Source organism: Papio anubis, chromosome X, assembly GCF_008728515.1.
Source record: "Papio anubis isolate 15944 chromosome X, Panubis1.0, whole genome shotgun sequence".
NCBI lineage: Eukaryota > Metazoa > Chordata > Mammalia > Primates > Cercopithecidae > Papio > Papio anubis.
In genome coordinates, this window is record NC_044996.1 from 33383528 (window position 1) to 33400362 (window position 16835).

The window sequence follows — 16835 nt, forward strand, 5'->3', positions numbered from 1 at the left end:
CTGATGGTGATACCCAGGCAAACAGCGTCTGGAGTGGACCTCCAGCAAACTCCAGCAGATCTGCAGCAGAGGGGACTGACTGGTATAAGGAAAACTAACAAACAAAATGAAATAAAATTAACATCAACAAAAAGGATGTCCACTCAAAAAACCCATCCAAAGGTCACCAACATCAAAGACCAAAGGTATATAAATCCATGAAGACGAGGAAAAAACAGCACAAAAGGCTGAAAATTCCAAAAACCAGAATGCCTCTTCTCCTCCAAAGGATCACAACTCCTTGCCAGCAAGGGAGCAAAACTGGATGGAGAATGAGTTTGACAAATTGACAGAAGTAGGCTTCAGAAGGTGGGTAATAACAAACTCCTCCGAGCTAAAGGAGCATGTTCTAACCCAATGCAAGGAAGCTAAGAATCTTTTTTTTTTTTTTTTCATGTCAAAAAGAACCTTTATTACTTTTTTTGATTGCCACTTATGCTTTCTTGCCAGATGCCTTTGGAGCAGGTGCTTTCTGGGCTGGAGCTTTCTGACCCTTCTGAGCTTTTGGAGCAGGTGCAGCCTTCTGGCCTGTGGCTTTCTGGGCAAGAACCTTCTGGGCTGGAGCCTTTTTACTTGCGGTAGTCATCTCTTTTGCTGGAACTTTAGCAGCAGCTGCAGCAGCTGTAGCAGCAGCAGCAGTACCCTTAGTACCAGGGTGCTTTTTTGGGAGAAGCTTTCAGGAGAGCTGCCTTTTGAAGCTTCTTAACTTCATTCTTGATTATTCTGTTCCTCATTTTCTTTGCCTTCATAACTTTAAAGTGATCAAAATCTGTCATCTAGGCTTTCCTTTCTCTGGCTTCAATCTTCTTGGCCCATCATGTGGCTGCCCATTTTGTATTGATGTCTGCCTTCTGCCAGGCTTGTCGGACATACTTCTAGAGGGCACCATGTGAAAACTTGAGGATGAAATCAGTGAGCTGCATGCACTTGAAAGGCATGGCCTGTCTCCTCACTTGAGTGCAAGGTCCATCAACCAAAGCCCTGTTCTCATCAATAACATCTGCAATCGCAACCAATTTTCTGGCATGAGATCCAAAGGAGATGTAGGCCACCCGGCCAACCTCCACGAAGCACCTGAACACCATGTTGGCAGCATTAGGTGAGAAGGAAGCTAAGAACCTTGATAAAAGGTTACAGGAATTGCTAACTAGAATAACCAGTTTAGAGAAGAACATAAATGACCTGGTGGAGTGGAAAAACACAGCACAAGAACTTTGTGAAGCATACACAAGTGTCAATAGCTGAATTGATCAAGTGGAAGAAAGGATATCAGAGATTGAAGACCAACTTAATGAAATAAAGTGTGAAGACAAGATTAGCGGAAAAAGAATGATAAGGAATGAACAAAGCCTCCAAGAAATATAGGACTATGTGAAAAAAACAAACCTACGTTTGATTGGTGTACTTGAAACCGATGGGGAGAATGGAACCAAGTTGGAAAACACTCTTCAGGATATTAACCAGGAGAAATTCCCCAACCCAGCAAGACCGACCAACATCCAAATTCAGGAAATACAGAGAACACCACAAAGATACTCCTCGAGAAGAGCAACCCCAAGACACATAATCGTCAGGAACACAAAGGTTGAAATGAAGGAAAAACTGTTAAGGGCAGCCAGAGAGAAAGGTCGGGTTACCCACAAAGGGAAGCCCATCAAACTAACAGTAGATCTCTCTGCAGAAAACCTACAAGCCAGAAGACAGTGGGGGCCAATATTCAAAATTCTTAAAGAAAAGAATTTTCAGCCCAGAATTTCATATCCAGCCAAACTAAGCTTCATAATTGAAGGAGAAATAAAATCCTTTATAGACAAGCAAATGCTGAGAGATTTTGTCACCACCAGGCCTACCTTGCAAGAGCTCCTGAAGGAAGCACTAAATATGGAAAGGAAAAACTGTTAACAGTCACTGCAAAAACACCAAATTTTAAAGACCCTCAACAATATGAAGACACCACATCAACTAATGGGCAAAATAACCAGCTAGCATCATAATGACAGGATCAAATTCACACATAACAATATTAACCTTAAATGTAAATGGGCTAAATCCCCCAATCAAAAGACACAGACTGGCAAATTGGATAAAGAGTCAAGATCCATTGGTGTGTTGTATGCAGGAGACCCATCTCACTTTCAGACACACATAGGCTCAAAGAAAAGGGATGGAAGAATATTCACCAAGCAAATGGAAAGTGAAAAAAAGCAGGAGTTGCAATCCTAGTCTCTGATAAACAGACTTTAAACCAACAAAGATCAAAAAAGACAAAGAAGGGAATTACATAATGGTAAAGGGATCAATGCAACAAGAGCTAACTATCCTAAATATATATGCACCCAATACACGAGCACCCAGATTCATAAAGCAAGCTCTTAGAGACCTACAAAGAGACTTAGACTCCCACACAATAAAATTGGGAGACTTTAACACTCCACTGTCAATATTAGACAGATCAACAAGACAGAAAATTAACAAGGATATTCAGGACTTGAACTCAGCTCTGGACCAAACAGACCTAATAGACATCTACAGAACTCTTCACTCCAAATCAACAGAATATACATTCTTCTTAGCACCACATCACACTTATTCTAAAATTGACCACATAATTGAAGGTAAAACACTCCTCAGCAAATGCAAAACAATGGAAATCATAAAAAACAGTCTCTCAGACCACAGTGCAATCAAATTAGAACTCAGGATTAAGAAACTCACTCAAAACTGCACAACTACATGGAAACTGAAAAACCTGCTCCTGAATGACTACTTGTAAATAACGAAATTAAGGCAGAAATAAATAAGTTCTTTGAAACCAATGAGAACAAAGACACAAAGTAGAAGGATCTCCAGGACACATTTAAAGCAGTGTGTAGAGGGAAATTTATAGTACTAAATGCCCTCAGGAGAAAGCCGGATAGATCTAAACTTGACAACCTAACATCACAATTAAAAAAAACTAGAGGAGCAAGAGCAAACAAATTCAAAAGAAATAATTAAGATCAGAGCAGAACTGAATGAGATACAGACATGAAAAACCCTTCAAACAATCAGTGAATCCAGGAGCTGGTTTTTTGAAAAGATTAACAAAACAGGTAGACCACTAGCCAGACTAATAAAGAAGAAAACAGAGAAGAATCAAATAGACACAGTAAAAAATGATAAAGGGCATATCACCACTGATCCCACAGAAATACAAACTGCCATGAGAGAATACTATGAACACCTCTATGCAAATAAACTAGAAAATCTAGAAGAAATGGATAAATTCCTGGACACATACTTTCTCCCAAGAGTAAACCAGGAAGAACTTGAGTCCCTGAATAGACCAATAACAGGCTCTGAAATTGAGGCAATAATTAGTAGCCTACCAACCAAAAAAAGTCCAGGACCAGACGGATTCACAGCTGAATTCTACCACAGGTACAAAGAGGAGCTGGTACCCTTCCTTCTGAAACTATTCCAATCAATAGAAAAAGAGGGAATCCTCCCTAACTCATTTTATGAGGCCAGCATAATCCTGATGTGAAAACCTGGCAGAGACACAACAAAAAAAAGAAACTTTCAGGCCAATATTCCTAATGAACATTGACACGAAAATCCTCAATAAAATACGGGCAAATCAAATCCAGCAGCACATCAAAAAGCTTATCCACCACGATCAAGTTGGCTTCATCCCTGGGATGTAAGGCTGGTTCAACACATGCAAATCAATAAATGTAATCCATCACATAAACAAAACCAATGACAAAAACCACATGATTATCTCAATAGATGCAGAAAAGGCCTTCAACAAAATTCAACAGCCCTTCATACTAAAAACTCTAAATAAACTAGCTATTAATGGAACGTATCTCAAAATAATAAGAGCTATTTATGACAAACCCACAGCCAATATCATACTGAATGGGCAAAAGCTGGAAGCATTCCCTTTGAAAACTGGCACAAGACAATGATGCCCTCTCTCACCACTTTTATTCAACATAATATTGAAGTTCTGGCCAGGGCAATCAGGCAACAGAAAGCAATAAAGGGTATTCAAATAGGAAGAGAGGAAGTCAAATTGTCTCTGTTTGCAGATAACATGATTGTATATTTAGAAAACCCCATCGTCTTATCCCAAAATCTCCTTAAGGTGAGAAGCAACTTCAGCAAAGTCTCAGGATACAAAATCAGTGTGCAAAAATCACAAGCATTCCTATATACCAATAATAGACAAACAGAGAGAGAGCCAAAACATGAGTGAACTCCCGTTCACAATTGCTACAAAGAGAATAAAATACCTAGGAATACAATTTACAAGGGATGTGAAGGATCTCTTCAAGGAGAACTATAAACCACTGCTCAAAGAAATAAGAGAGGACACAAACAAATGGAAAAACATTACATGCTCACGGATAGGAAGAATCAATATCGTGAAAATGGCCATACTACCCATTTCCTCATCAAGCTACCATGGACTTTCTTCACAGAATTTAAAAAACTACTTTAAACTTCATCTGGAACCAAAAAAGAGCCCATATAGCCAAGACAATCCTACATAAAAGGAAAAAAGCTGGAGGCGTCACGCTACCTGACTTCAAACTATACTACTACAAGGCTACAGTAACCAAAAAAGCATGGTACTGGTACCAAAACAGATATATAGACCAATGGAACAGAACAGAGGCCTCAGAAGTAACACCACACATCTACAATCATCTGATCTTGGTAAACCTGACAAAAAACAAGCAATGGGGAAAGGATTCCCTATTTAACAAATGGTGTTGGGAAAACTAGCTAGCCATATGCAGAAAACTGAAACTGGATCCTTTCCTTACACCTTATACAAAAATTAACTCAAGACAGATTAAAGACTTAAATGTAGACCTAAAACCATAAAAACCCTAGAAGAAAACCTAGGCAATACCATTCAGGACATAGGCATGGGCAAAGACTTCATGACTAAAACACCAAAAGCAATGGCAACAAAATCCAAAATTGACAAATGGGATCTAATTAAACTAAAGAGCTTCTGCACAGCAAAAGAAACTATCATCACAGTGAACAGGCAACCTACAGAACGTGAGAAAATTTTTGCAATCTACCCATCTAACAAAGGGCTAACATTCAAAATCTACAAGGAATTTAAACAAATGTAGAAGAAAAAACAACCCCATCAAAAAGTGGGCAAAAGAAATGAACACACATTTCTCAAAAGAAGACGTTTATGCGGCCAACAAGCATATGAAAAAAAAGCTCATCATCACTGGTCATTAGAGAAATGCAACTCAAAACCATAATGAGATACCATCTCATGACAGTTAGAATGGCGATCATTAAAAATTCAGGAAACAACAGATGCTGGAGAGGATCTAGAGATATAGAAATGCTTTTACACTGTTGGTGGGAATGTAAATTAGTTCAACCCTTGTGGAAGACAGTGTGGCAATTCCTCAAGGATTTAGAACCTGAAATACCATTTGACCCAGCAAACCCATTACTGGGTATATACCAAAAGGATTATAAATCATTCTACTATAAAGACACATGCACACATATGTTTATTGCAGCACTATTCACAATAGCAAAGTCTTGGAACCAACCCAAATGCCCATCAGTGATAGACTGGATAATGAAAATGTGGCACATATACACCATGGAATACTAGGCAGCCATAAAAAAGGTTGAGTTCATGTCCTTTGCAGGGACATGGATGAAGCTGGAAACCATCATTCTCAGCAAACTAACACAGGAACAGAAAACCAAACACTGCATGTTCTCACTCATAAGTGAGAGTTGAACAATGAGAACACATGGACTAAGGAATGGGAACATCAACCACTAGGGCCTGTCGGGGAGTGGGGGCTAGGGGAGGGATAGCATTAGGAGAAATACCCAGTGTAGATGACGGGTTGATGGGTGCAGCAAATCACCATGGCACGTGTATACCTATGTAACAAACTTGCATGTTCTGTACATGTATCCCAGAACTTAAAGTATAATAATAATAACCAACAATAATAATACAGAACAAGATCATGTCCTTTACAGGGACATAGATGGAGCTGGAGGCCATTATCTTTAGCAACCTAAACAGGAACAGAAAACCCTGCATGTTCTTACTCACAAGTGAGAGCTGAACAATGAGAACACATGGACACAAGGAGGGGAACAACACACACCGGGGCCTGTTATGGAGGTGAGGAGAGGGAGAGCATCATGATAAATAGCTAATGCATGTGGAGCTTAATACCTAGGTGATGGGTTGATAAGTGCAGTAAACTTATAAGTGGGAGCCAAATTATGAGAATACATGGACACAAAGAGGAGAACAACACACACTGGGGCCTATCAGAGGGTGGATGGTGCGAAGAGGGAGAGGGTCAGGAAAAATAACTAATGGGTAATAGGCTTAATACCTGAGTGATGAAATAACATTTAAGAAAAGAAAAAGCAAACTGGCTATGTCATGCTTCTATTAAGTCTTTACTTCCTTCATAATAACAACAAACCCCCATAACACAAGTTTACCTATGTAACAAACCTACATGTGTACCCTAAACTTAAAAGTTAAAAAAAAGAAAAAGAAGTTTCTTTCATGACCCTAGGAAAGGTAGCTCTTCCAGGAAGGAAGGTCTACTAAAAGGCCTATGATCCTGAGAGTTATTAATCCTGATCTGACTTTGAAAAATTATCACTTGATTAGACTGCTTTATCAAGCTCTTGTTCACTCTCCCAGTCTCCAATCTCCCCATTCCAGTTCATCTTCCACAGTGTCACAAGATTAATTTCTTAAAAAAAAAAAAGAAAAAAGAAAAGAAAAAGCAACTTGGCTACATCATGCTTCTATTAAGCCTTTACTTCCTTCATAATATATAGTACAAACCCTCTCAGCATGGCATATAAAACTCTACTCTGTTTGGTCCTCATCTACTTCTCATACAACCATCTCTCATTGCTCCTTCTCATAGTCTATCCCCTATGCAAACAATGTTCCAGCCACCTTTAATTTGTTACCATTCTGTAAATATAGTACATTGTTTAATGTGCTTTTACCTTTGCACATCCTATTTCCTCAACCTAACATACCTGTCCCCTCCCTTCCTCTTCTAAACATTCCTACTTTTCCTTTAAGACTCAGTTTAAATGTTACCTCTTCTGTGAAACCCTCCCTATGCTTACCATGAAGAATTCATCCTTTATACTTCCACAGCATCCTGGGCATACAATTATCATAGTACTTATCTCACTTATAATAACCACACTGTATTGTCAGTTTGTCTGTCTCCTAAGTTTCTTGAAGGGTAAGTCTGTATCATTTTCATCTCTGTATCCAAAACATATAACCTGGCCCAGAGTGTTACTCATTAAGTGTTTATTAAGTAAATGAATGGATGAGCTATGATAAGAACTGCTATTTGTAATCAACATATAACATAATATATACAGTTAACAAATAAGTCATGACTAGTCTTCTTTGATGCCCCATTCTTTATTTGAAGCTTTAATCTAAGGATTTAGGGAATTTAGAATTGCCAGCTGGAAGAAAAAAAAAGTTTGTCTCAACTATATCTTTCTTGGGGAGCTGTTGACCATTTTGTGGATATAGGGGAAGGAGCTTGACCATCAAAGTCCACTTTTCAGTCTTTTGGAAGCAATGAACTTCTCATTGTACCACTCCACTTCTAATTTTGATTTCAATTTCCTGACATTATAGCACAATTCCTAACATTTAGAATTTATTTTCCCTTTTTCCTCTTAATCCTCTTATTTTTTCCCCAACTTTATCCCTCACCAAGAGCTGATTTTCATTGCATGTATTTAAATAAACTGCCAACCCATTATGCCATTTACACTAGAAGCCTGGTAATAAAGTAGGACCTTCTCCAAGGTCATTCATATACTCTCTGATATCTGGGAAAGTGCTGAGAGAAAAACAGGTAGATAACTCAATCTGTCACGTGGATCTAAGGAGAATGTACAAATACCTCATTTCCATAACGACATTGTACTTGGTGTCCCAACATAATGAATGACATGCTATGACTGAAAACTAAACAGAGTCTAATGGTAAATGCATTAATTAGTGACCTGTTTACACTTCTCCTGGGAAGGATGGCCATTTGTTACAGCTGCTGTCATGCAAGAATACTGACTGTTGTTGGGTCTCCACTCTGGGAATGCATATAAATTTGTGAGATTCTCCCACATTATCATTTGTTGACAGGCGTTAATGACACTAATGAAAGCAGGAGAGCTTGATTCAAACACACAAATAATTAGAATTGATAATAGATATGTGAACAGGGCCTTCATTAATACATTTTTTAATGATGCAGAGATGGAAGTTAAAAAGCGGGTGTCTAGACATATATTTATAGCACCTCCACCTCCTTCAATCAAAGATAATTCTTCTACCTCTTTGATTTATCCATCTTTTAGTTATATACCTAAGAAAGCAGAATACTCATGTTCTGGTAAGAGAAATACAGAGAAAAGAGAGTAGATCCAGCTCTATTCAGTTAATGACAATTATTAACGAGAATAGTGCCTGAAATCAAAAGATCACCAGCTTTTGTCTTAGGAAATGTTTGATGATGGATGTAAATTAAAGGGTTTATTCAGAGGAAAAGGAGCATTTACTAATGATGTTCAAGCCTAGTTGAAGTCTTCTAATTTAGAAAAAGATGAGTGTATTACCAATTTGCCTCCAATATCAGTGATTTCCCAGGTAACAATACCCTTGACAAATAGTCACATTGTAATGAGGAAAATAGTATGTGTTGACAACATTCTGTTAATAATTTACACTTTCATTGTCTTTTTTTATCATAATTGAATGACCAAATCTCTCTATTTCTGATCAAGAGAGGACAACAGAACGCCAATGTTTTTGGAAGTCATGCCCATAGTCATTCAGATGTTTGCATTATATAAGCAACTGGTTTGACCAACTTGTAGCCTGGTTTTATTGGGAACATAACTACAGAGTTCAAAACCAAATGGTAGGGGCAAACGATTCAAGAAAACAACGGGTTTGTTCAGTGTAGAGGTGATGAACAAAGTCAGTTGCATTATTAAATCAGTCTTTTACTAATTACTTTACTGAATAAACCCATCAGTTTAAGTATAGTGCTCAGATCAAAGTTCCTGAATAGATATAATCATATTAAGCAGTGAATGACACATTACTTCTACTAAGTTGCATCATCAAACTGAGAATACCAATGATTCCATTGTAAATATAGCTATGTACTCTGAAGACTAAGATAGACAAGTAAATCTCTGCCATCTTTTCAATGGAAACTTACTCGCTTAAAACTTTAAAAATTGTATAATGCCATATAAGGGCCCCAGAGTGGAGGCAGTGAGATTTCATTTTTAAGAGAGTGATTACCCACTTAGGCTGTTAAGCTTTATTAGGAGTCTGTTTTAATAGGAATCTGGTTTGAATTAAGAGTAAAATGAAACTGTAACGCACAAGAGGCCTAACACTAGCCTTGAGTTTGGTCTCAGAGCTAAGAGACAGATGGCTTCCAATTGCCCCTCAGAAGCTTTTATGTTTTAAGCACGTTGATTATTTTATCCTGCTAATAATCTGTGTGCTCTGTGATCACATGATCAGTCAGTCTCCCTACCCCGACAGAGAATACACAGGATGTGAATAGTTTCCAGCTGCCTAATGTTGACTCTGTGGTACGGATACATATTTTTAAATCATAACTTGGACTCTCTCCACCCAGGGTCCTGATGCCTCAGGCTCCAAACAATCACAAGTCAGCAGGTGGCATCTAGGGTTCAGCTGGGATTCAGAACCAGGAGATTCACTTTAGTAGATCTCCAACGCTGCAGAGTAAAACTGATGATGTGAGCAAAGGGTAGTTAGGCACAGCTCTAATTGCCCAAGTGCAAATTGGTCCCATTTGCAAGAAATTTCACTATTACTAAGTAGCTAGCTGGTAATGGAACAGCTCAGTCCACACAGCCACACTGAATATGCATCACAAATCAAATTTATTCACTTATTTATTACTTAATTAATGTAATAAATATTTATTGAGTATTTATTATGTGCCAAGCATTATACTGGGTCCTAGGGATACAGCAGTGAACAAGACAGACACAGTTTCGGACTTCACATGGTTTATTTTGTTTGCGCTAGCAGAAGTATAGTGCAGAGGTTAAACACTTAGCAGCCAGGCTGCCTAGGGTGTAAATCTTGGCTCTTCTGCTTACTAGCTTTGTGAATGTGGCAAATTACTTTCCTCCTCTGAGTGCCTTAGTTTCCCATCTAAAAGACTGTGATAAAACCATTATCTAACTCATCGAGTTGACATAAAAATTAACTGGGTTAATGTCACATGGTAAGCACTACATAAGTGTTGGACATTTTTGTTAGCTATGTTCTGCAGTGTCTGCTGATCATTCTGGAAACAACAGTCTACAACCCATGAATTATTGCTTCCAAGGTACAGCGTGGCTCCTTTTACCACTCACAATGGGGATTTTCCTAAATCTGAGGTAAAGAAACCAGTATAACTTCAAGACCTACTACCATAAACTCCAAAAACAAATCTCTGTCATCTCTTGGCCTCAATTTACCTCATCTGTAAATTAGAGCTTGTAACTAGATGATCTGGTACTAGTAGTGATTAAAAACACTGGTTTTGAATACTGACTTCACTACTAACTAGCTTTATGATCTTGAGCACGTTAATTTTAAGAGCTTTTCTTTGTTTTTGGTGCTCTGCAATTTTACTATGATATATCTAGAAGCAGACTTATTTTTACTCATTCTACTTAGGACTTGTGCTTTTTGAATTTCAAGACTCCTATCATTCATCAATTCTGAAAAAAAATTCATTATCTCTTTAAACATTAGTTGTCCCCCATTCTCTCTAGTACTTCCATTAGAAATTCATTTTAGACATATATTGGACCTTTTGTCTATCGTCCATGTCTTTTAACCTCTCTTCAAGGATCTCAAATAGTGGTTTAAACACAAAGCCCTAAAATATCAAGACATGCCCTCAGTAACTTTAACTGCAAAACTCTTGCCAATTAACCTAATCAAACACACAACTCACTCAAATAAATAGTTCAGCTAAAGTTTTTTAACTTGACTAGTCATCTGAGTGAACTAATTTAAAACTTTTTTTTTTTTTTTTTTTTTTTTTTACTTTAAGTTCTGGGATACATGTGCAGAATGCACAGGTTTGTTACATAGGTATATGTGTGCCATGGTGGTTTGCTGCATCTATTGACCAATCATCTAGGTTCCCTCCCCTTATCCCAACTCCCATGGGCCCCAGTGTGTGTTGCTCCCCTCCCTGTGTCCATGTGTTCTCATTGTTCAACTCCCACTTAGGAGTGAGAACATACAGTGTTTGGTTTTCTGTTCCTGTGTTAGTTTGCTGAGGATGATGGCTTCCAGCTTCATCCATGTCCCTGCAAAGGACATGATCTCATTCGTTTTTATGGCTGCATAGTATTCCATGGTGTATATGTACCACATTTTCTTTATCCAGTCAAGCATTGATGGGCATTTGGGTTGGTTCCATGTATTTGCTATTGTAAGTAGTGCTGCAATAAACATATGTGTGCATGTGTCTTTATAGTAGACTGATTTATATGCCTTTGGGTATATACTCAGTAATGGGATTGCTGGGTCAAATGATATTTCTGGTTCCAGATCCTTGAGGAATTGCCACACTGTCTTCCACAATGGTTAAGCTAGTTTACATTCCCACCAACAGTGAAAAAGTGTTCCTATTTCTCCACAGCCTCGCCAGTGTCTATTGTTTCTTGACTTTTTAATAATCGCCATTCTTACTGGCATGAGATGGTATCTCATTGTGGTTTTGATTTGTATTTCTCTAATGATCAGTGATGAGTTTTTCACATGTTCGTTGGCCACATAAATGTCCTCTTTTGAGAAGTGTCTGTTCATATCCTTTGCCCACTTTTTGATGGGGTTGCTGCAGAGAGACACATACACACACGAAAACTTCAGGCCAATATCCCTGATGAACATTGATGCAAAAATCCTCAATAAAATACTGGCAAGCCTTGTGGAAGACAGTGTGACAATTCCTCAAGGATCTAGAACTAGAAATACCATTTGACCCAGCCATTCTATTACTGGGTATATACCCAAAGGATTATAAATCATGCTGCTGTAAAGACACATGCACACATGTGTGTACTGCAGCACTATTCACAATAGCAAAGAGTTGGAACCAACCCAAATGTCCATCAATGATAGACTGGATTAAGAAAATGTGGCACATATAACCAACCCAAATGTCTATCAATGATAGACTGGATTAAGAAAATGTGGCACATATACACCATGGAATACTATGCAGCCATAAAAAAGGATGAGTTCATGTCCTTTGTAGGGACATGGATGAAGCTGGAAACCATCATTCTCAGCAAACTATCGCAAGGACAGAAAACCAAACACCGCATGTTCTCACTCATAGGTGGGAATTGAACAATGAGAACACTTGGACACAGGAAGGGGAACATCACACACCAGGGCCTGTTGTGGGGTAGGGGGAGGGGGGAGGGATAGCATTAGGAGATATACCTAATGTAAATGACGAGTTAATGGGTGCAGCACGCCAACATGGCACATGTATACATATATAACAAACCTGCACGTTGTGCACATGTACCCTAGAAATTAAAGTATAATTTAAAAAAGAATTGATAGACTATATAGATGCAAGAAAGAATACATACTTTGTAAAGAGAAATATAATTTTCTAATAAAAATATTTTCATTAAATAAGTCAAAAAAAATACTGGCAAACTGAATCCAGCAGCACATCAAAAAACTTATCCACCATGATCAAGTTGGTTTCATCCCTGGGATGCAAGGCTGGTTCAACATATGCAAACCAACAAATGTAATCCATCATATAAACAGAACCGAAGACAAAAACCACATGATTATCTCAATAGAGGCAGAAAAGGCCTTCAACAAAATTCAACAGCCCTTCGTGCTAAAAACTCTCAATAAACTAGGTATTGATGGGACATATCTCAAAATAATAAGAGCTATTTATGACAAACCCACAACCAGTATCATACTGAATGGGCAAAAGCTGGAAGCATTCCCTTTGAAAACCGGTACAAGACAAGGACTCCCTCTCTCACCACTCCTGTTCAACACAGAATTGATAGTTCTGGTCAGGAAAATCAGGCAAGAGAAGGAAATAAAGGGTATTGAAATAGGAAGACAGGAAGTCAAATTGTCTGTTTGCAGATGATATGGTTCTACATTTAGAAAACCTCATCATTTCAACCCAAAAACTCCTTAAGCTGATAAGCAACTTCAGCAAAGTATCAGGATACAAAATCAATGTGCAAAAATAACAAGTATTCCTGTACACCAACAATAGACAAACAGAGAGCCAAATCATGAATGAACTGCCATTCACAATTGCTACAAACAGAATAAAATACCTAGGAATACAGTAACAAGGGATGTGAAGGATCTCTTCAAGGAGAACTATAAACCGCTGCTCAAGGAAATAAGAGAGGACACAAATAAATGGAAAAACATTCCATCCTCGTGGATAGGAAGAATCAATATTGCGAAAATGGCCATACTGCCCAAAGTAATTTATAGATTCAATGCTATTCCCATCAAACTACCATTGATATTCTTCAGATAATTAGAAGAATCTACTTTTCATCTTACATGGAACCAAAGAAGAGCCCATATAGCCAAGACAATCCTCAGTAAAAAGAACAAATCTGGAGGCATCACACTAGCTGACTTCAAACTATACTACTACAAGGCTACAGTAACCAAAATAGCATGGTACTGGTACCAAAACACACATATAGACCAAGGGAACAGAACAGAGACCTAAGAAATAACACCACACATCTACAATCATCTGATCTTTGACAAACATGACAAAAATAAGCAATGGAGAAAGGATTCCCTAGTCAATAAATGGTGCTGGGAAAACTGGGAACAGTATGCAGAAAACTGAAACTAGACCCCTCCCTTACACCTTATACAAAAATTAACTCAAGATGAATTAAAGACTTAAATGTAAAACCCAAAAGCATAAAAACCCTAGAAGAAAACCTAGGCAATACCGTTCAGGACATAGTCAAGGGCAAAGACTTCATAACAAAAACGCCAAAAGCAATTGCAACAAAAGCCAAAATTGACAAATGGGATCTAATTAAACCAAAGAGCTTCTACACAGCAAAAGAAACTATCATCAGAGTGAACAGGAAACCTACGGAATGGGAGAAAATTTTTGCAATCTACCCATCTGACAAAGATCTAATATCCAGAATCTACAAGGAACTTAAATTTACAAGAAAACTTTTTTCAATGCCCTAAAGATGTCCAGCCAAGGCTTTTCAAAGTTATTCTCAGATCAAAAGCCAATTCTCATTTTGGTAGAGGATACGGAAATAAGTAAAATGGAAATGCTTTCAGCAAAAATTACTCATCTCCTGAGTTAGAAGGTAGAAAATATTTGCTAAAGCATTTAGAAATAAACTTATACTATTACCACATACTACAAAGGAAGAGGACCAAGGTGATACTTTGCTAGTTAATTATTTGCATCTAAAATGGAGAAAAGTCTCTCAAAGTATTTTGCAGTTGTCAAATTTTAATACAAAATACTTCGTTTAAGTTAATACCAAAAGTTTTAATTGCCCTACTATCATGTGCCTAGCACTGTGTATGATTCTGAGGCTATGCAAGAAATCAAACATATGGTTGCTCTCCTTAAGGTATGTGTAGTCTCCTTGGGAAAACAAGCTAAACACATGAAAGAAGAAGAGCAGAGGGAAAAACACTTTCATCTAGCATCTGCTATGTGCTGGGAATGTTCACATCTAATCTTCACTGCATTCCTGTAAGACATATTATTCATTCATTCATTTAATAATGTACATATGCCCAAGGTCATACCACTAGCAAGAGAACAAGTTCAGATTCAAACCCAGGTCTGGTGCTAGAGCCATTATATCCACTATACTGTACTGCCAAATGTTTAATTAAATTATACAGATTAAGTAAGGAGTACTGAAAAAGAGAGGCAGTACAGCATGCTGCTGAATTAATGAAATTTGGGGTTAGACTGACCTGAGTTCAAATACCAGCTATGTGACTTTGGACAAGCTACTTAACCTTCCTGAGCCTCTTTCTTTGTCTATAAAATATGTACAGTTATTAAATAAAATAACGTACATAAAGGATTTCACATAGTGCTTTCCATAGTAAACAATAAATAGTAAGTATTATTAGTGTAACATTTAATTTTAAAGTTAATTTTTAAACCCAAAACTAATTTTTCCACATTTGTATGCTAAGGGAGGAGGCATATTTCAAACTAGTGGAAATATGTTCCCTTCCCCTCATGGAGATTGGTGGGAAAGGAGAAGAAAAATATATTTAATAGCGTCTGCTAGTTCTTTATACTGCCAAAGTAAAGTACCCTGCAAAAGATGGACTACTATAAATAAAAGATAATTTGGATATGCAAAGGAAGGTGCTAGGCAATAAAGAATGGAAAGGCAAGTTATTCTCAATAACATGACAATATGAAACCTCTCAATCAACCGAAGTCTTGAGTTGACTTCTGGATAACATAAGTAAGAATTGTAAGAGTTCAAAGAGGAGGAGATAAAATGAGAGGTCATCTGTGACATGTCACTCCCCTGATCACCAGGTTTCATTTAGGTAATTATGCTGCACAGTAGGGACCTCTTTCTTTCTTCATTGTTTCATGGGCATAGCTCTCAAACCATCCCAGATAATGGAGGCTATCAGGGAGTAGTAGCAAGCCACTGGGCCTCATTGCTAGAACTTTATTTATTTATGTATTTTTTTATTGTACGTTAAGTTCTAGGGTACATGTGCACAATGTGCAGGTTTGTTATATATGTATACATGTGCCATGTTGGCATGCTGCACCCATTAACTCGTCATTTACATTAGGTATATCTCCTAATGCTATCCCTCTACCCCACAACAGGCCCTGGTGTGTGATGTTCCCCTTCCTGTGTCCAAGTGTTCTCATTGTTCAATTCCCACCTATGAGTGAGAACATGCGGTGTTTGGTTTTCTGTCCTTGCGATAGTTTGCTGAGAATGATGGTTTCCAGCTTCATCCATGTCCCTACAAAGGACATGAACTCATCCTTTTTATGGCTGCATAATATTCCATGGTGTATATGTGCCACATTTTCTTAATCCAGTCTATCATTGATGGACATTAGGGTTGGTTCCAACTCTTTGCTATTGTGAATAGTGCTGCAATAAACATACGTGTGCATGTGTCTTTACAGCAGCATGATTTATAATCCTTTGGGTATATACCCAGTAATGGAATGGCCGGGTCAAACGGTATTTCTAGTTTTAGATCCTTGAGGAATCGCCACACTGTCTTCCACAATGGTTGAACTAGTTCACAGTCCCACCAACAGTGTAAAAGTGTTCCTATTTCTCCACATCCTCTCCAGCATCTGTTGTTTCTGATTTTTTAATGATCGCCATTCTAAATGGTGTGAGATGGTATTTCACTGTGGTTTGATTTGCATTTCTCTGATGGCGAGTGATGATGAGCATTTTTTCATGTGTCTGTTGGCTGCATAAATGTCTTCTTTTGAGAAGTGTCTCTTCATATCCTTTACCCACTTTTTGATGGGGTTGTTTGATTTTTTTCTTGTAAATTAAGTTATTTGTAGATTCTGGATATTAGCCCTTTGTCAGATGGGCAGATTGCAAAAATTTTCTCCCATTCTGTAGGTTGCCTGTTCAATCTGATGGTA

At 37.9% G+C, this 16835-nt stretch overlaps 1 pseudogene across 1 annotated transcript; it reads right to left on the reverse strand.

The window, feature by feature from the left end:
• Positions 1-432: 432 nt before the first annotated feature.
• On the reverse strand, positions 433-1219 carry LOC101014414 (annotated as a pseudogene). Its single transcript, XR_163423.4, has one exon. The product of XR_163423.4 is annotated as a 60S ribosomal protein L14 pseudogene (transcript).
• Positions 1220-16835: the final 15616 nt, after the last annotated feature.